The 20,691-nt window shown below is 45.4% G+C and overlaps 1 protein-coding gene across 1 annotated transcript in view; it reads left to right on the forward strand.

Annotated features, from left to right (window-relative positions):
- Positions 1-20,691, forward strand: part of LOC138526402 (F-box only protein 36-like) — a 271,519-nt gene that overhangs the window by 107,504 nt on the left and 143,324 nt on the right. The gene's annotated exons all lie outside the window — the stretch shown is intronic.

The following is a 20,691-nucleotide window of genomic DNA, read 5'->3' on the forward strand; positions in this document are numbered from 1 at the left end:
TTATAAACGTGCCGGTGCATCCGACCTCCCCATTCCCTACAGGGCTCAAATGGGAATGGGGAAGAATTTTTTCCAGCGCCCAGGAATGGGTAAATACTGGATCCGGCAAGGCCATAGCGACCCGGTAATTACTGGGCACCAGAAAAAAATTAATACCGGTGGCAGCCGTGCCTGTATTACAGCCTCGTAATGAGGCCCAGTGTCTTTTAATAATGGGTGGTGTGGAAAATGAAAGCGTAAAAGTGCCATTGCACTTACATTGTATGCTCCATCTCATTTCCGTGCTGTTCTGACTCTTAGGAGGGCAGCAAAGCAGAGTGTGCAACTCGGCTTTGCTTTCCGTCTCCATCTCGGAAGAGAACATGGTTTTATGCATTGATGACATTTTCATGTATGCTAAAAGCAGATGATTTCCAATAGAATATGCTTGCAATCACACCTGCAATAGCAGGTGGATTCCATTGAAATCCATTATAAAACTCTGCCTGCAAAGCATAATTTGCCGGCGGGGTTTATTTCTCTCAAAGCAGAGGGTAAAACTGGAGAGTGCAGGTGAGTTCACCTTACTTTACTCTTCACTTTTCTACTCCGCTTTCTGAGTTACGAAAATTGCATGCAGGAGATCCAACAGCACATTTATTTATTGTATTTATTGTTCACTTGTTAGGCACTTATACAGGAAGCAAATACTGTTTCAAAGCGCCCACAGGGCAACAGGGAGGGTTCAGGGGATGATAGACAATATAATTACAACAACGTTAAATAATTAAATACAACAAAACAAAAAGAGACAATGGGGAGGGGAAGACAAACCTACTATGCCTTGTGGGTGTTCAGAACGTGCAAGTGCAGAGGGGACAGGGATATGGGATAGGTGCTGTGGTGCTCATGGAGAGCAGTAGGTGAAGTGCTATGAAGAAGGTAAGTGCAACCCCCAGTGGTGGAGGGAGAGCCGAGGAAATTGCAGAGGATGGACAGCAGCTGGGATGATAAAATGGGGGAGGCCAGGGCCCCTAGGATAAATAAGGGCCCTACACACCAATCAAGCTACTGCGCAATTAGCAGGGTGTAGAGGGAGGGAAGGAAGAGGTAAAGAGGAAGGTCTTGAGACTTTTAAGGAGGTCCTGCTCAAGACGAAGAGGGAGGGGGAGGCTGTTCCAAAGTAGGGAGCCCGCTGAGGAAAGCGATCACTCACCTGCCTTCAGTTTGGCTCAGGGAGTTAGTGCCAGAGGAACGCAGGTGTCTAGAGGGGGAATATTTGTTCAGAAGGAGTTGCAGATAGAGCAGTCCCCAGCTCCAGACAGCCTTGTGGATGATGCAGAGGGATTTGAATTTAATCTGTGCTGCGACCGGGAGCCAGTGAATACTTTGTAGTGCAAGAGAGATGTGTCCCTGGGCTTGAGGCCAAGGATAAGTCATGCTGCCTTATTCTGCATTAGATGGGGGTGTCGCAGAGTGGACAAAGGTAGATTAAGGAGAAGGCTGTGCAATAGTCAAGCCTAGAGAGAACCAGAGCCCGGGTAACAATGAGTATCTGGGGGAAGGTGAGGAATGTTAGAATTCCTTTCAGAAGGAAAAGCTGAAAGTGGAACTTCTTGGCAATGTCCTGAGTATGAGGGAGGAAGGAGAGAGAGAGGAGTTGAAGATGACGCCAATGTTTCTGGCTTCCGAGGAGGGAGCAGGTGGAGAGCCCATGGAAAAAGTCAGGAGTGAAGGGAAGAGGTTGGGTGCCAGGGTCCCAATAGGAAGGATCTCTGTTTTGCTGTCATTGAGGCAGAGATCATTAGAATTACACCAGGCCTGGATGGCTGACAGGCAGTCAGGGATGATGCAGGGTGCAAGGGCATCTGCATGAAGTTTGAAGAAGCGTTGTGTCAGCAGAGTAAGGTAGATGTTAAAGAGCCGAAAGAATGGAGCCCTGGGGGCCGCCACAGGTGTTAAAGGAAGTATGGGAGGAGAAGGTGCCCAGTATGACTTTGGAAGAGTGGTCAGTTAGGAAGGAAGTCAGCCAGTCCAGTGCCCGCTTCGAGATACCAAGGGTGTCATGGAGCCTTTTTATGAGGATGGAGTGGTTCACTGTGTCAAATGCAGAAGAGAGATCAAGGAGGATGAGGACAGCAGGATAGTTGGAATCAAGGGATGCAAGCAATTTTTCACTGGTGTTCAGAAGAGCAGTTTCCGTGCCTCTGGATACTCGGATTCCAGATTGATGGTCGTGAAGACCGCCAACAAGTTCAGTGTGAGAGTTAAGTTGGGGAAAGGCCAACGTCTCATGCAGTTTCCCCAGGAAAGGGGTGTTAGAGATGGGGCGATAGTTGGCTGGGCAGGAAGAGTCTGCTGACGTTTTTTTTAAGGAGGGGGCGCACAAGGGAGTGCTTTAGGAAGGATGGAAAAGGGCCAGTAGCAAAGGAGTGTTTACAAAGATCAGTGAGGGCAGGGGCGAGAGAGGAAATGTTGCCCTTGATGGTTCTGGATGAGCAAGGGGCAACCTGTTCCAAAGAGACCTTCATGGAGTTGTCAGCTCTGGGGATTTCTTCTAGAGAGAAATAGGCAGCAAAAGGAGGAAAGAGGAGGGTGAGTGGTAGTGGGAGGGAAGGGGGAGGGATGGGTTGGAAGAGTGTGTGACAAGGTTGTTCGGTATATCATGGGTTTTGGAGGTGAAGTAAGTGGTGAGTGCATTGCAAAGGGCCTAGGATGGAGTAGTGGCAGAGGATACTGGGGACGGCTAAGCAAGTTCCCTGTAGACTTTGAAGAGTTGACCCATGTTGTTGGTCATGCCAGATACTCGTACCTGAATTTGGGCCCTTTTTTGGTATGGATAGAGAGTCTGTAATGCCTTTGGAGCAGGTGGCAGGCCAGTTTGTCAGAGGGTGAACCTGGGGTTTGCCACTTCCATTCTGCAGCCATGCACTTATGTTTCAGTTCTGCAGATTCGGAGTCATACCAGGTGTTACGCTTGGAGGCAGGTTTCCGGTGGATCCTCATGACTGGGACAAGGATGTCAAGGGTGTTGGTAATGGAAATATAGAGGTTGCTGAGAGAAGAGTCAGAGGTAGAGTCTGAGTTGGGTGGGCAAGAGGGAATGAAGGTGGACGTGAAGGCAGCAGCTGCCACTCATTTTTCTTTGGGTGGATGTTTGCAAACAAGATTGGCAGGACTTTTGGAGGAGTTGTCACAAGGCCATAGGGACCCAGGTGGGAGGAAAGAAGAGAGTGGTCAGACCAAGAGAGAGGGGTGACCAGAGGACATGAGAGAGGGAGGTTGGAGTGGTTGATGGCGTCAAGGATGTGTCCTGCAGAGTGGGTTGGACCAGAAGGAAGAATGGAGAGGGATAAAGAGATGCAGATGGTGGATACTGTGCATGGGGAGTTTAATTGGATGTTAAAGTCACCCAGGAGTATCAGGTTGAGAGTAAGGAGGAACAGAAATCAGCCCATTCAGAGAGAAACAGAGAGGAAGCACCTGGAGGCGGTAAATGGTAGCAATGGTCAGGGTGTAGTAGAGAGAGATTACCAATTTGCATACTAGGCTCTCAAAGGACAAATAGAGCTGAGTGGGTATGATGGAAGAAGGAATCCACTCAGGGAAGATTAAGGCAACCCCAATGCCAGCCATGTGAGGTCGAGGCTTGGAGGTGATCTTAAAGCTGTTGGGTAAGAGAGAGTCAAAGGAAGTGACTGAGCTGGCATTGAACCAAGTCTCAGTGAGTCAGAGTATGTCAAGGCCAGTGTCTTCAAGAAGAAGGCAGATGTCGGCAGAGAGTTTGTTGGCTGAGCGTGCGTTGAGGGTCGCCAGGTGGAGATGATCGCTGCCTTTGAAAGTTTTTTGAGGTGGAGTACAGGTTCATGGTACTTCAGTCAGAGGTGGCAGAGCAGAGGGGATGCAGTGGGAGAGGCAGGAGAAAGAAGGAAGATGATGAGAGACAGCAGGATCCGGTCAAAGAGAAGGAGGTTGGCCTGAGGGCTGTGAACCAGGGTGGTGCCCATGAAGTAGACATTAACGCAGCAGAGAGATGAGAAGCCCCCAAGAAGACTTCCCACTTGGTGTCACCATTAACAGGAGACCAAGAGTAAGGGGAAAGAGTAGAGATGATATGAGAAGCCCGTAGGTCTGGAGATGGGACAGAGAAAAGGATGTCAGTGAAGATTTCTCTGGAGGATGCACTGACATAGGTGTCTGTGATTGGGAGACCAGGGTTTGCAGCAAGGATGTCTTTATTATGCTTTTAGGGTCCAGATTTTGTGTGACAGGGTGGACAGGTGATAATGTGGCAGTTGGAGTAGATTGGTGAGAGGGAGAGTGCCATATCAGAGCAAAAGGAAGGAAGCGAGAGGCAGAGAGATAAAGAGGGAGCGGGGATGCTGCAGTTCACAGTTCTGACTTTAACTGACAGGCAGGCAAGTGGATGTTAAAAGTCACATTCACAAAGTATGCAGGATGTGAACACACCTAACTTCGATTTTAAAGAAACACAAATGCAGGATGTGAGCACACCAGAAATTCGAATGTTGGTGTGCTCTAGGTGCGATTTTGAAAGCAACAGTGCAAGCGTTGGCGGTCCGCTGCATGCAATTTTCGTTTATTATAAAATGACCCCCGAAATGTTCTTTTAAGTGTGGGAAAATCAGTATTTTTATTTGTGCCTGTGTGTTATTCTGATGGAATGAGTTTTTGTTATTTTAATCGTATGTTTTGAAAAAATATGGTTCATACAAGACTGGAAATTGTCTGCAACCATCGCATTTACCCCGCAAGCCTCAAAGAGAGTCATAACTGAGGATAAATTGCTATTCAGGATGGACAGCCGAGAATACTGCATGAGTGCCAGAAAGTGACTGTATGAATGCATGCATTAAAGTCGCCTAGTCATATCTTCTCCTGAAGCCAATATACTCTGATGCATGACACATATGTCGACCTAAATTTGGTGTCCTCCAAAAGGGTTTAGTTTAGTTTAGTTTAGTTTATTTATTTGTATAGCGCGGCCTAAACCTGAGGTATCTGGGCGCATTCAACTCAGGACATAGAACAGGTAACACATGCAATAAGAGAAAATAATTACAGGTCCGGAATGTAGTTACAAAGTGGAGACCAGGTTACATACTGGTCAGAGCAAGAAGTCAACACAAGAATTACAGATACATCAAATGGATCAGGCAGACCATTCTGAATAGGCTACAGAAATGGCGAAGCTGCGAAGCAGAGTATTATCCTTGCTGGGTAAAGAGCAGATCCTTCACCTTGGCTCTGAAAGACCAAAAGGAAGATTCAGCTCTAATGTCCGTGGGGAGTGAGTTCCAGCACTTTGCTGCTAGCACCGGGAAGCTCGCTCCACCAGCTGTTTTCAGGTTGAACTTGGGGATATTCAATTGGTGTAATACGGGGCTCTGGTAGGTCTGGTGGAACATTGTCTTGAGAATTTGTCCGATGGGTATTGGGGCGCAGACAGGGAGAAACATTTGTGGGCAATGACCAAGGTGCGTAATTTGATTCTGTCGCGTATGGGGAGCCAACAAGCATCCTTTCTGATGGAGGAGATGTGGGTGGTACGTGGAATGTTGAGGGCACATCTGAGGGCATTATTCTGCAGAACTTGGAGTCTGTTTAGGTTGTGGTTAGTGGAGCCGAGAAATAATGTATTGCAGTAATCCAATTTGGACAGACGCAGTGCCCTAGCTAGAGTGAGGCAACTGTTAGTGGACAGAAAGTGTTTACATGCATTGATGAGTTTATTAGTATAGGCTGTGGTGGAGACAGTAGAATTAATTTGTTTTTTGAGCGAGAGAGTGGACTCAAGGTAGACACCCAAGGTTTTGACTTCTTTGGCGACTTTTATGTTGATGCCATCAATAGAAAATGACTGGTAATGGGGGCCAGCTTGTTGAGACGGGCCTGGGAACCGACGATCAACAGTTGCGTCTTGTCGTCATTTAAACAAAGGCTGTGGGTAGCCATCCAAGCCTGGATTTCGAGGTCAATTTCATTAGGTTTTACAGTATCTTTTTCGTAGCAGCCGGAGAGGGTGATGAGGACCTGGGTGTGGTCTCCATAGTTCGTACATGTGACACCAGGTCATCAAGACGGTCGAGGAGAAGCTTAGTAAAGATATTGTGAAGCGTAGAAGAGACACAGGATCCTTGGGGGACTCCACATTTGATAGGGACTGGGTCAGCCGCAGCAGATGGTGCGAAGAGCCTGGTCGTTCTATTGGAAAGGAATGATTGGATCCAATTAGAGGCATTCAGGGAGAATGCTACAGCCGATGTGAGGTGTTTGGATAGGATTTGGTGATCGACCAGGTCGAAGGCTGCCGACAAATCCAACAGGAGTAAGATGGCCAGCTTGCCCTTGTCTTTGGCTTCGGTCCCATTCCTAGGTATAAAGCCAGACTGTCGCAGACCTAGGAGACTGTTTTCTTCCAAATGTTGTTGTATTTGGAGATATGCTACTCTATCTAGAATCTTCAGAAGAAAGGCGACAGTCGTAAAGGTCTATAATTAGTAGGGATGTTGGGGTCTAGGTTAGGTTTTTTTAGTAGTGGCATGCACAGGCTTCTTTGAGGTTATTAGAGACTGAAGAGTTCTTAAAGGAGGAATTAATCAGGCTGCTAATAAAAGGTTCTAGATCTTTGGCACTGTCCTTGATAATTGAAGCTGGGCATGAATCACCTTGACAGTTCGAGGGTTTGAGGCTAGCGATTATATTTACTACTTCATGCGTAGAGACTGGGGAAAAGTGGAACGGGGGACAGGCTGGTTGAGGAGGGCTGGGCACCTTGCGTAGATGGGCTTTCGGAGTAAGGCTAGCCTTTTTAGACTCTGTCTTAGCTTGCAGGAGAGCTATTTTGTCTAATAAGGCTTGCTGGATGTTCGCACCTCAGTCTTTATCCTTGATGCAGACATCAGTGGGTGGCGGCGGGGATTCTAATTATCTTAAGATAGAGAAAAGTTATTTCGTACCAGATTTAGCATTCTGAATTCTGGTATTGAATACATCCTTTTTTGTGTTAGTAATGGCCGCTTTGTATGTGGCCAATGCGTTGGACATTTTTTCCTTGGTGAGGGAGGAGGGAGCTTTTCTCCAGCTAGCTTCTGACTTTCTTTTAATATTACTTAGCGCTTTTATTTCTGCAGAGAACCATTTTTTTAGGTGGGCGGTCAGTTTAGACTTTCTCAGTTTTAGTGGTGCAAACTGGTTTAAGGATTGTACTATAGTAGAGTTGTAGAGGTCAACCAAGGAGGCTGGGTCTGAGATGGCGTTGGGCTGAATGTTAATGATTGGGAGAAGATGTGGTCCCAAATTTTCTAGAGTTATGTTGCGTTTGTTCCTAGACAACACTTGTGGTGCCATGGTGGTAGGTGTGCTTAGGTGAGTATCTTTGGGTATGGTGAAGATGATACAGTGGTGGATGATACAGGGAATGATGTTAAGTAGAGAGATATCACAGTTGGAATCAGCCAGCCAATCCAGTGTCCTGCCTTTGGAATGGGTAGGCTTGTTCATACGTTGAGTGAATCCTAATTGTGTGATGGTGTCATTAAGCAGGGCGGCATTAGCATTGTTCGGGTCATGAAGACCTAGGTTGAGGACGCCCAGTAAGATGTTTTGTGTGCTGGGTTTGCTATTAGTTTTTAGGAGGTGGGAGATGGCACCAGGGGGTAGATAAATGAAATGGATTAGTATGGCGCAGGTGTTGGATAGGGAAAGTTTGACTGATAAAAGTTCAGCTGATGGTAGCCCTGGGTTGGGGACTTCTCTGAGGTTCAAGTGGGATTTTGCTATGAGAGCCACTCCGCCTCCTTTCTCTGTATTTCTGTCTACGCAGATAATGAGTAGTTCTCAGGAATGGCAAGAGAAAGAGCGAGGCCAGCAGCCGGATGTAACTAGGTTTCTGTGACCGCAATGAAGTCCAGATGGTTGGATGTAATCAGGTCCGCAATGTCTTCAATGTCAGTTGGCATGTGCCACTAAGGAGTGAGCACTGATAAGAGCTCCCTTGAGGGTGGTGGGATTGGCAGTGACAAAGTCTCATTGAGGGGTATCGTGAGACGTGATGGGATTAACGTTACTGTGCAGGTCAGTGGGTGCAGGGGGCAGCACTAAATTGGTCTTGCTTGGAGTGTATAGTGCAGTTATCCAACGGGTCTTGAGCCTAGAGCAGAAGCGCGACCCTAGTCTTGCATTTCTCAAGTGGGTGGGGCATGGAATCAGAGTGGTTGGAGGAGGTGACGAAGCGGGTGATCCATTCTGTAGGCGTGAGTGGCGATTCAATGGTGGCCATGTCTAGTGGTAGAGAGGCTGGATGAGTGTGGGGCAGAATGGCAGATAGGATGTTGGTGGGTATTATGGCCTGAAATGAGAGGAGAATAGTTGCCATTGTGAGCGTCACTCCCCTTAAGGCAGTCATAGCTGGCAGGTGCGATACAAGGCAAAGGTGCTGGGCGCAGGAGATAGCACTTAGGCAGTTGATTCTCACAAAGGTTAACAAAGCGTGCTATTGCACACAGTCAGTGCATGAAGTGTGCAGCATTAAACAGTAAGAGTCACTACTATAGATCAGCAAGCAAATCACTATACATCGAGCATAGCAGTATAATTCCCAAGTGTTAAATGGTAAGGCAGGTAAAGAATTATGTTAATGTTGACCAATAGTGTCTATGGAGCAGTGATTCAAAGGGATGAACGGGACGCGGGAAGCACAGACGATTTTGTGCTCAGAGATACTTAGGGCATTATGCGTCAATGATGGTAGCCAGCAAGCATTGGGTTAACTCAATTGGTTTAGCGCTGCTGATGGGTGGACTAGCAGGCGCAATTGTAGCAATGTACGGTTACAACAAATGTCAAGCCAATTCGGCAGTGCTGGTGCAGGGAATCATAGCACTATAACATTTTAAGGTTAAACCGTTAGCAAGGTAAATTCAGCGTTACTCCTTTGGAGTAGCAGAACTGAAAACGCGTAAAGCTGCAACATATGGCAAACAAATTCTGTATTGCGTAATTCAGTAATTTCTTTTATATCTCTTTCTGTACTAAAAAATAGGATCTGATCAAGTGTTTACCTGTCTTCGGTAATCTTGTGTTCCCATGTGTTGGTAATCCTGTCTCTTTCTGTTCTACCGTCTCTGCACCTCTCCCTGCGTATAAAAAATGTCTGCACTATAGGCACGGGGCATGGTGGTAAAGTGGTCGCCATGAACCATTGTCGGGTCTAAAATGCTGTCTAGAAACACTGGCGCGGGACATTGTAGAGGAGCAGCCTGATCTCCTGATCACACATCCCTTAATGAAAGCCCAGTTTATTATATGTACATAAATTACTCTCCCAAGATTTGTAAGTTTCTGAATCATGACACTCTCCAGTGGAAACATTTGATCTTGATAAAATGATGTACCTACGAGGAGCTTTGGAATCCGTTGGTGTGAAATTCCATCAGAAACATAGGGACACATTTTTCAATTTGTATACTGAAGCAACCAATCTAAAACTAGACCCTTATACCGAAGCAACCAATCTAAAAATAGATCCTTATACCGAGGCAACCAATCTAAAAATAGACCCTTAAAGATGCCAAGGAAATATGCAACATCAGCTGTAAGAATGAAAAGAATGTTGTGCCAAATGGACTGTCCAGAGCAACAGGAAAGGCTAAAGCCCAGTCTTTAATCTGTGGGGTGTTTCCAAAGGAGTTTGTGAGGGTGTTTGTCAGGGTGTCAGCCCTGGCACTTATTTTCTTAGACTCCGCTCAATTATGATATGGTGTTTTGGCAACTTTATTATTTTAACTTTCAGTCACCTAAGAAGCACCTAAAAGATCAGAGCAAAAGGTTAACATTTATTGTGTTTAAAGACACACTTAAACATTTGACTCACATCAAGACACAACAAGTACATTGTTTTATGTTACGTTGATTGGAATTTGTAAATCAAACATCTGCTGTAGTTAGTACATCTATCAACCCCAATGAGCCAGTGAGAGTTGCAACTTTAACCTCATACATATTGACACTGAGGGGAGCAGCCGTGGATGGCTGCAACAGTAAGGGGGAAGCTATCCGTCCCGATGTGTCATGGGTGTGCTAGAAAATATGTGATTTATTTGTTATTATTTTACAAATTAAGCATGGCTAATGCCATCTCTATGTAGCGCTTCAAGGGGTACCTCCATGGAAATCGTCTTCCGAAGATTTTCTTGGCTCCTATTATACAGCTATTCTGAGCCCATCACCCAATCAAATGCAACTGCAGGCATCTGCATTCCCACACCAGCTTGATGAACGGATTGAATTCAACAGCCAAGCTCTACCTAGAGAGAACCTCCAGTAAACAGTCAGTCTACACCTGCACAATCGCCAGCTAGCCATTTCACACAATCACTTTCACCCTTTGGTCCATTGCCTGAAATATGGGCGATCTTGAACAATTTTGATTCCTCTCCCGCTGCAGCGGCATCTTCCACTTTCAGAGGCTTCCCAAGCACTCCACTTCAAGCTTCTACTTTAGCATACCCATTACGACAACTGCTCGGTACCAGGAATACACTAGTGATTGCCCATACTCTCTGGAGCTCACAGATTTGTTTCACATTGTCCAACATATCCCTAAAATATGAGATGATCCAGTCAAGTTTCTTGAGCAACTACAGGTGATAATTGTTACAATCTGACCTGTTCTGACTTAAATCAGTTGTTGTGAACTGCTGTACAGTAAGAAGTCTTTACCTTACTCTGACAGAAATGTACCTGGCCCTATAGAAACCTCTCTGAGATCTTATAAAATATTTAATTAATAGATTACTTTGCCCCATTTCGGAAATGTTACCCAAGTAAACTAATAGGACGAAGATTAATACCTGTAAGCAAATTAAGGGTGAGAATCCAGCTGATTACCCAGAGAGGGTAAAACGTTGCTTCAAACAGTATCCTACTCAATGTGGCTGAAACAGCACACCAAAGCGGTAGCCATGAATCATTGTCGGGTTCAAAATGCTTTCTAGGTACACTAGCAGGGGGCATGGTGGAGCAGCAGCATAATCTACTGTATCAGCCATCCCTTGTTTTACCCCTCTGAGAATGGGAACAGGCCAGTCAAAGCAAGTGCCACTTCCTCTTAATGGAAGTCCAATTTATTATATGTACATAAATTACTCTCCCAAGATTTAAAGTTTCTGGATCAGTGGCGCTATTTTACAAGAGGTGACGTAATGAAACGATTCCCTATGGTTGATCTTCATAGAATTACACACCTACGGGGAACTCTGGAGTCCCATGGTGCAAACGTCCATCGGAAACAAAGGGACACATTTTTCTATTGGTATCCCGAAGCTACAAAATGATGCAACTGATCTAAAACTAGACCCCTTAAAGATGCTGGAGGAAATCTGCAAGATCAGCCGTCAGAATGAAAAGAACTTAGTGCTGATTGCACTGTCCCGAGCAATAGGAAAGGCCATAGCAATCTCTATCTAGCGCTTCAAGGGGCACCCTGTGGAAAGAATCTCTCAAAGATATTCTTGGTTCCTATTATACAGCTATACTGAACCCATCTGCTGATCAGAGGCAACTGCAGGCGTCTGCACTCCCACACCAGCCTAACGAACGGGGGGAATTCCAAAGCCCAGGCTCTACCTAGAGTGAACCTCCAGAATACAGTCTGTCTACTCCTGCACAATCTCCAGCTAGCCATATCACACAATCGATTCCAGCCTTTCATTCACTGCAAGAACTACGGCCGATCTGGAGCATTTTTGATACCGCTCTTGATGCTGAGGCATCTTCCACTTTTGAAGGGTTCACCAGCACCCTCTAGGAACTATCCCTCAATGGATATATGGAATAAACAGTCTTTATTTACAGTATGATACACACCCACAACACTTCTTTCCTCCAACTGGTACATAACTAAATTCAAGTCTAAACATTCTTCACAGTAACATAAACATTCTACCGTACAACATATTAGTTGTACTAACATTCCGCTAAGAACATCATGTACATCATAAATAATCCACACAGATAACTATTTACATAAGTATCATTATAACACAACTCCCTCACTTATCACACACAACTTCTCCTCACAATGGCAATTATATTTTTATTCCATACTTGTCCTCCACTCACTCGCACAGCACCCTTCATTACAGTAACAACACGCACAGGATCAGAATATAACAAATCACCTTTCCTCTTTATCACAGATTTACTGATCTTCACCAAACCTCTGCATTCCACCCTGAGTTCCTTCTTACCTCTTCTCTTATTCTGCCTCAAGACATACTCTTATTTCTTCCCTTTTAGATTCTTCCTTATCTCCTCGACCACACAGTCTGAATTACCTCCTCTCCGTAACCAGGGCAGACTCACTTCTGAATAACATTTTCAACCTCGCATTAGTTCAAAAGATGACACTCCTGTAACAGAATGCGGAGCCATCCACATACACCAGATAACCTGATCCCTTCCATTATTGCATCTGTTGAGTCTCTCCACTAATCCGTTCCCCTTTGGCTGGTATAACGCTAATAACTTATGGTTTATATAACACCTTTTCACATACTCCTTAAAACAACCACCCGTAAACTGAAAGGCATTGGCAGTTAATATGCTAAAAGGAAACCCCTCCCTAGCAAAAACGTCCCACAAAAACATGACGATATTTTCACCGTTTATCTCCCTAACCACCTTACACTCACACCACCTTGATAACATATCTACCAAAACAACCAAATATCTACCTTGCCCAAATCCCATCTCAACCGGGCCAAGGATATCCATTGCCATTTCATCCCAAACTTTTCGCAGAATTTCATTCAACATCATGGGTTGTTCCTTTGCCATATTACCTTTACAGCTCTTTATACATCCTGTACACTCTCCTAATCTTCTTTCTATCTGCCTGTCAAAACCTGGCCACCAGTAATAACACCTCAACATGCTTTTAGTTTTACTAATACCCACATGTCCTTTATGAGCAATTTCAATAATGCGTGACCTAATATTTTCGTGCACCACTGCTCATCCCCACCGAAACACAACTTCATTCTCCAGACTCAGTTCATTGCAGACCTCCCAAAATGTCCTCTCTCTCTGAGAAACATCACATTTGTTGGGCCATCCCGCTACTATATAGAACTTTAGTTTTGATAACATATCATCACTATCCACAGCCCTCACCCAATCTTCCCTACTTATAATGCCATCACACGTTACAAAAACGAATTCTATGCTATCATTTTGTTGGCTTTCCTCTACCTCTCTACCTAACCTAGACAAACAGTCTGCTAACACATTATCTTTGCCTGCCACCACACACATCTCAAATTTATGGCATTGTAATTGTGTGACCCATCCTGCAACTCTCCTTGAAACTTTATCTAAGCTCTTGCATTCGAAAATGGCTTTCAAAGGTCTGTGGTCGGTTTCTATTACAAAATATGTTCCCCACACAAAATTCTTAAATGTCTCAACTGCCCAGAAACAACCCAAAGCCTCCTTTTCCAAAACAGAATATCTTAATTAAGCGCTTCTCAGTCCTCTGGATGGAAGTACTATAATTTCCTCATCTCCTTCCTGATTTACTTGAGACAAAACAGCTCCTATCCCTATTACACTGGCATCAACAGTGATAATGTACCTTCTCCGCGTATCAAATTTCTTTAATGGAGCAGCTAGATCAATTTCCTCTTTAATATTTTAAATTCTCAACTACACTTTTCATTCCAGATAAACTCTTCACCTTTTCTAAGTAACTTCTTCATCTCCACAACTCTTTCCGAGTATTTTTTAACGCATTTTTGATAAAACTCTAACATTCCTAAAAAGGAACGTAACTCCCCTTTGGATTTTGGTTCAGCGACATCCTTAATTGCACTCACCATGAAACTTTTAGGTTTTATCCCTTGGGCAGATAGCTCATGGCCTAAATATTCGACCTTATCAACCCAAAGAAAAACGCACTTCTACTCCCTTAGTGTTATACCTCTTGATTCTAGAATTTTTAGGGCATTGTCCAACCTTTCATCATGTTCACTTACGTTGTCCCCGCATACTAATATGTCATCCTGAAAACAGAATACGCCTTTGATTCCATGGAATAGTATAGCCATTATCTTTTGGAAAACGGAAGACGCAGACACAAGGCCAAAAGGCATTCTATGAAATTGAAATAACCTTCATGTGTAATGAACACCGTCAATTTCCTACAGTTCTCCTCTAGATCTACCTGATGATAGTCTGACGCCATATGTAGCTTAAAAAAAAACGTGCTTTGTCCCACCATGGCCAGCATCTCACCCATATTGGGTAATGGATGGCGATCTATGAGCAGACACCTGTTCAGTTCTTGCAAATCCACACATAAAAGTAAGTCACCTGAGGATTTCTTCACAATTACTAATGAATATTTCCATTCTACACCCTCTGCTCTTTCAATAATTCCCATGTTTAATAATTTCTGCAATTCTTTCTTTACATCTTCTCTTTTAATGCCAAAGGTACAGGTCTTAATTTTGCATTAACAGGCACACATCCCCTTTTTAGAACAATTTGATGTTGCATTCCTCTCACCTTGTCCACACCTTTACTTGAAGACATTTTTGTAAACATCACCCATTGACGTGTTTATCTGCATTACCTGATACACTTTGTTTGGATCTAATCTCAACATTAAGTTTTTCTGGTCCCGCCAACCGAGCAACGTCATCCCTTTTTTGGTGATATAAACCTTTCCTTTCGCACACCTGCCTTTGAGTTCAAGATCAGCTTCAAAGTGCTCCAATACCTCTATTTTGTCTTGATTGTACCCACCCGAATTTATAGCCGGTTTGAGTAGATTGCATATATCTCCTTGCATTTCTCGTTCAAAAATGTTCCTAGACATTAATCATATTTTAGATCCCGAATCAGCCATCATCGAGATATTCCTTCAATTCACTCCTACATTCGCATATGGATGTTCACAATCATCATCATCTGATTCTTGCACAACATTCACGTTAATGTTCTCAACATTACAATTCTCTTTCTCCTCCGATCTTACATTACCCTCCTCATCATTAACTAGCAAGACTCTTCTTTGGTTAACCGGATCATTTTTACAGCAGTTCGCAAACTGACCTCGCCTTTTACACTTGCCACATACAGCCCTTCTTGCCGTACACGATAAGGAAGCAGCAAAATATGCATTACTTGCACATATGAAACACAAGCGCTTCCTTTTGTCCCTTCTCTCCCCTTTCCATCTACTGGGCTTGATATCAGTTCTTTCTTTTACATTGGATTTTTCCTTCCCCCTGTTATTTTGTCTCCAATCCACCACATTTAGTACTTCGACTTTGCTTTCACTGCTGTTTCTTTCTGCTATCTTTGCCACACAGGCCATGGAATGCTCGACTCTCTTCTGATTGTTCAAAACCTCCTCCAGCAATGGTTCATCCCTCAACCAAAACTCTTCCCTTATTTTGTTACTGCTACAATTTTATCATTAACTGGTCTCTAATGTGTTTGTCAAAGGATTCCTTAAACTTGCATGAAAGAACTAAATGTCTCAATGTTGTGACACATTCCTCCACACTTTCCCCTTGCTCTTGGGTCCGAATACCAAAAATATATCTTTCTAGTATTGTGCTTGTTCTGGGGTTGAAATGGATGTCCAACCTTTTTATAGCAATGTCTAACATACCATCTCCTTGTCACTCTTTAGGTAGAGGTGGTAATGTGTCATACACACGTTGACCCTCCTAGCCCAAAAAATGCATGAGTAGAGAAACTGTCCTATCCATGGAGTGAGAATTGTCAAATGTGGCCCTGATATAGTGGAGAAAGCCTTTTTTCCACTACGACCACTTGACTTTCGGAGGGCCTGGAAACACCATAAAGAGAAATGGACCTAGCAATCCTGTTAAGGCATACTGTTGCAAGTTTTTACAAATTCTATTTATTTTGCTGTTACTTTTAGTGAAATTCGATCTCACCCTTACACTTTCCTAGCTTGGAAGATTTTCTAATACAATTCTATTAAGGCTTAATGCGTCATACAACTTTGTTTCACCTTATTGAGGCTCACTTTTGTGACTTCTCTCGTTTCCCAGTTCAGCATACACAATTATTTTGTGATCTGCTTCACTTAAAATGTATGCAAGCGTGTTTACAATATCTGCGCATGCTCCGTAGCGTCAAGTCTTATTTCGGTAGTCAGGCGGTGCAAAACGCATGCATGGTGTGTGCTCGTTGGTTGGTTCAGGTTTTCTCACATCCAAGACGAAAACCTCGTAGCATGCATGCTCCATACGCACTATTGCCAAGCTGCGGCAGAAACAACTGATACAGTACTAAATTCAAGTCTAAACATTCTACACAGTAACATAAACATTCTACACTACACCATATTAGTTGTACTAACATTCCGCTAAGAACATCATGTACATCATAAATAATCCACACAGATACCTATTTACATAAGCATCATTCTAACACACCCCACTTCAAACTACTTCTTTAGCATACCTGTTACGACAACTGCCCGGTACCAGGAATGAACTACTAATTGTCCATATTCTATGGAGCGCCACAGATTTGTTTAGCATTGCCCAACATTTCCCTCAAATACGTGATGATCCGGTCAAGAGGAACTACAGGTGATCATTGTTACGATCGGACCTGCTCTGACTTAAATCAATTGTTATGAGCCATGGTTCATCCAGAAACCTTTACCTTACTCTGACAGAAATGTAACTGCCCCTAGAGAAACCTCCGTCAGATCTCCTCAAAGAGTTAATTAATATGACTACTCTGCACGAATTTTGGAAATGTGCCCCATGGAATCTAATAGGACAAAGACTAATGCTTGTAAGCAAATTAAGGCTGAGAATCCAGCTGATTACCTGGAGAGGGTAAAACCCTTGCTTCGAACAATACTCTGGGATAATCCATGTGGCTGACACAGCACAGCAGGCTCATAGGTTGGGGAGAACGGAATTTGACTTGGGGGTGGCTCCCTGTGTGCGCTATCGCGATACAGAAGTGCGGCTTGAGGATTTGGACATGTCTGCAGGTCTGTGCATATCTGTGCACTGTTCGTTTCCATGTCCCAGGCAGTGTTCACGTTGAGTGATGGCGAGAGCATTAAGGGGAAGGCTGGCAGCTGAAGGAATAGCTGCATTTGCACTTTAAGCAGCTTGTAAGAAGAAGTAAAGTAATGTAAGCTATCCAGGCTGCCTGGACTTTTAAGTGGCAAAATTGGCAGTGTCTGCAAGAGGCTCATGGCAAACAGCATCGTTTTGCTTTAAGGCTTGTTAATTAGGCTGGCCGCTGTTTGAGAGGGTCAGGCTGAGCTGGTCAAATTCACCAATATTTTAGTTTGGAGGAGGTAGTGAAGCCTTCACAGGGTCCTTACATCTCTGTATCCCACATTCACAGGTTCCACACACTGCACTCAGCCATTTCATCACGCCTCATGCTGGCTTTCCACTTGCTGTTTATTGAGTTATTTATTTAACTCCTGACATAATGACTAATTGCTCTGCCGCTGTAGCCTATGACACACGTCTGTCCTCCTGTGGAAAGTCTTTTGCAGTGGCCAACGATCTCTGCCTTAATGCGAGTAAAACAAAGATCCTTCACATGGCGGTCCTTGCTCCTGCTTTCCTTCTCTCACTCTGGCCACCCTCCATGCAGGCCTGGACTGGGAACCAAAGGTGGCCCTGGACGTTTTGTTCAAAGTGGCCCCATATTTCGCCGAAGGAGCAAACGCAGCGCGTGAGCCCAACCCTTCTATGAGGGGGATTGGGAGTATCCCCCAAAATACTGTTGGTAATGCAGTGGTTTTTAGTACATTAAGGGATCCATAGAGACGCTCTACAGTAGAAGGCTATCAGGGTAGCTCATCAGGTTGAGAGACCGTTGCTGAGATGTTACATATGTTAAAAACTGGTTGTTAATCGTATGACTTTTTGCAATTTCGTGCTATTCAATGTGTTTGGCCAGCGGGTGGGTTGGGCTGGTTGCATGCTTATATTCAGGGCAGAAGTGGGGATATTTCTGCCCCTGTAGTGAAAATCAAAAGTTGGCACCCATGAACCCCCAGCTTAATTTCCTAATAACTGCTGTGAGCACAACAGAAGCTTTTGTTGTGATAAAGCAGTTTGACACGTATGTGACATCTTTATAAATTTAACCTGTGAAAAAAACTAAAAGGAAGGGTCACAAAATGTACAGGGTATTTGTGTGGTAGTCCGACAACAAACAAATACATTTAAAAGAAAACTAGTGAATGCAAGTTTAAGCAGCATTTTTGAGTTTGGAAATATTTTCCTATGAAAGTGTAAGATGCACATTTGGAGAAAAAAAATAGTGTGTCCAGCAGGTAGAAGGCCTGCGTTTAACAGTGATGTGCCTTACACATTTTGGCAATAGCCTCTGTTCTTGTGTGCAAGTTGCAGATAAGAGCAGGGGAGCTCCGGGGCCCTGCACGCCGCACTCTTGCCCAAGGCAACGGGCAGAATGGAAGGGATTCCTTAACACATGTTTTTTTTTTTGCCAGAATGCCAGATCATTAAACAGTGAGTGGCAGGGATTCCGGGTCCGGAGGAGGAAAAAACCCAAAAGGAAGTAGAAGGGGTGACAAAAAGCATTTGCAATGTAATGACATTACAGCTCTCAACTTGGGGAGCTGGCGCATTCTGCGAGGCGCCGCTGAAAAGGAATCTGATGCGTTTAGGAAGGGGCAGCTAGGACCCAGACAGAGCCGGCCTTAGGGGGGGCGTGCCGGGTACCGCCAGGGGTGCCACGCCCCCCAGGGCGCGATTAGCCCCCGCGACGCTAGCTCGGGGGAGTGTTTCAAGGGCCCCCCGAGCTGGCAATGTGGGAGAAGGTGCTGCAGTTAACCAGGGGCGCGCAGAGTGTGAGGGGTTAGGGGGATGCCAATTCGCCCAGGGCGCTGCTGCCCTTAAGGCCGGCCCTGGACCCAGAGATAGAGAAAATAACAACGTTCATCTTTCCACTTTTGTGTATTTTATCAACAATACGTGCCTTTCTGCTCTCGTTTTATTTGACCATTTTTATGCTTCCCTGTACCCGTTTGCAGTTTCAATTGTGTTTCATGTCACACCTCTCCCCTACACTATTCTGCTTTTCGTTTTCATCATTAATACCATGCTTCGATGGACCAGAACAAACCCCACCAACTTATCCAACAATCGATCACAGTGTGTCTGGAAGGCAGGGCAGGGATTACTTCTCACCCCCTTGCCAAGGATTTCAGGTGCTCTCGGCATGGGGTCGACATTGTGAGCCGTCTTCACCTTTACCAATTGTGGGCCTGCCCTTTTCCCCACAACGCTGCTGCAGGAGGCTATGGGCGTGTGACAACAGCACCCACTGCGCACCCAGACTTCAAGAGGCAGATTTCTCTGAGCTCGCCTCCAGCAAGCCTTAGTAACACCCGCCCCAACGAGCAGCCATCTATTTACACCTGACATCATTATACCCCAGTGAGCACTTTGCTTGCATACCCAGTCACCATCACTCACCCGCCAGTCGTCATACAGTCGGAGGCGCACTCGGGCCCAACAGAGTTAGCAGCCAGCAGGTCGCCCGCATTGCACAGTCTGCACATGTCAGCCCCAGGCAGAAAGGAAAGGTAGCAGCCAGTGCGATGGGAACTACCCAGGCTGGCCTGGAGGGCCATTCACGATTTATGTATCCTTCCACCAAGACCCGAAAGAGGACGTATCCCCACCAGGACTACCCGGGAAAGTCCCGGTGGGCCAGTCCAGCACTGCCTTCCATGCGCCCTCTTCCTTCCTCTGAGGCAAACAACCCCACTGTCATCTTCGACTCCACTCTCCACTTCTCTCCTCACATCATGGACCTTTCCAAGAAGGCCCACTACCAGCTTTTCTAACTTTCCCCAGAAGCTCATTGGGCCTCATTACGACCCTGGCAGTAGAGTGATAACGGCGCCGGTAGTGCTGCCGGCGCCGTTATCACTCTACTGCCACATCACGAGTTCTGCTCGCAGGGGCGCTATTCACGCCTGGTCAGACAAGACATGCAGAGCGGCACCCGCTAGCAGAAAAGGATGGTAGCAACGGTCCGTTACGAACAGGTCCGTTGTTACCATCCTCCCCATTCCCATTGAGCCTATGGGGGCTCAAATGGGAATGGGGACGTACCGGGTCCGGGTCCCGAGTTTGGGGGTAGCCATGCTGGTAAAAAACGGCATGGCTACCTCCAAACTCGTAATGAGGCCCATTGTCTCCAGAGCCCTGGTTCTCTCTAGGTTGGACTACTGTAACAGCCTCTTTCTCAATCTGCCTTCCTCTACTCTCGGTCCTCTGCAACTAAGAACAGGACCCCAAGACTTATCCTTGGCCTCAAGCCCAGGGACCGTATCTCCCCAGCCCTGAAATCTCTCCACTGGCTCCCGGTGGCTGCAAGGATCAAGTTCAAGACCCTCTGCATCGTCTACAAGGCTTTCTGAGGCCGGGGCCCACACTTCATTCAACATTCACTTCCTAAATACCTCCCTTCTTGAGCCCTTTGCTCTGCTGCCTCCAACTCTCTGAGAGTCAGACGCCTCTCCAGGCAGAGATTAGGGGGTAGATCACTCTCCTTTTGCAGCTGCTTCCCTCTGGAAAGGCCTCCCTGCCCTCTCAAACTTGAACCGGACCACCTGAAGTTCGAGAAGCA

This window comes from Ambystoma mexicanum, chromosome 7p, assembly GCF_040938575.1.
Source record: "Ambystoma mexicanum isolate Mex_15411 chromosome 7p, UKY_AmexF1_1, whole genome shotgun sequence".
Classification (NCBI taxonomy): Eukaryota; Metazoa; Chordata; class Amphibia; order Caudata; family Ambystomatidae; genus Ambystoma; species Ambystoma mexicanum.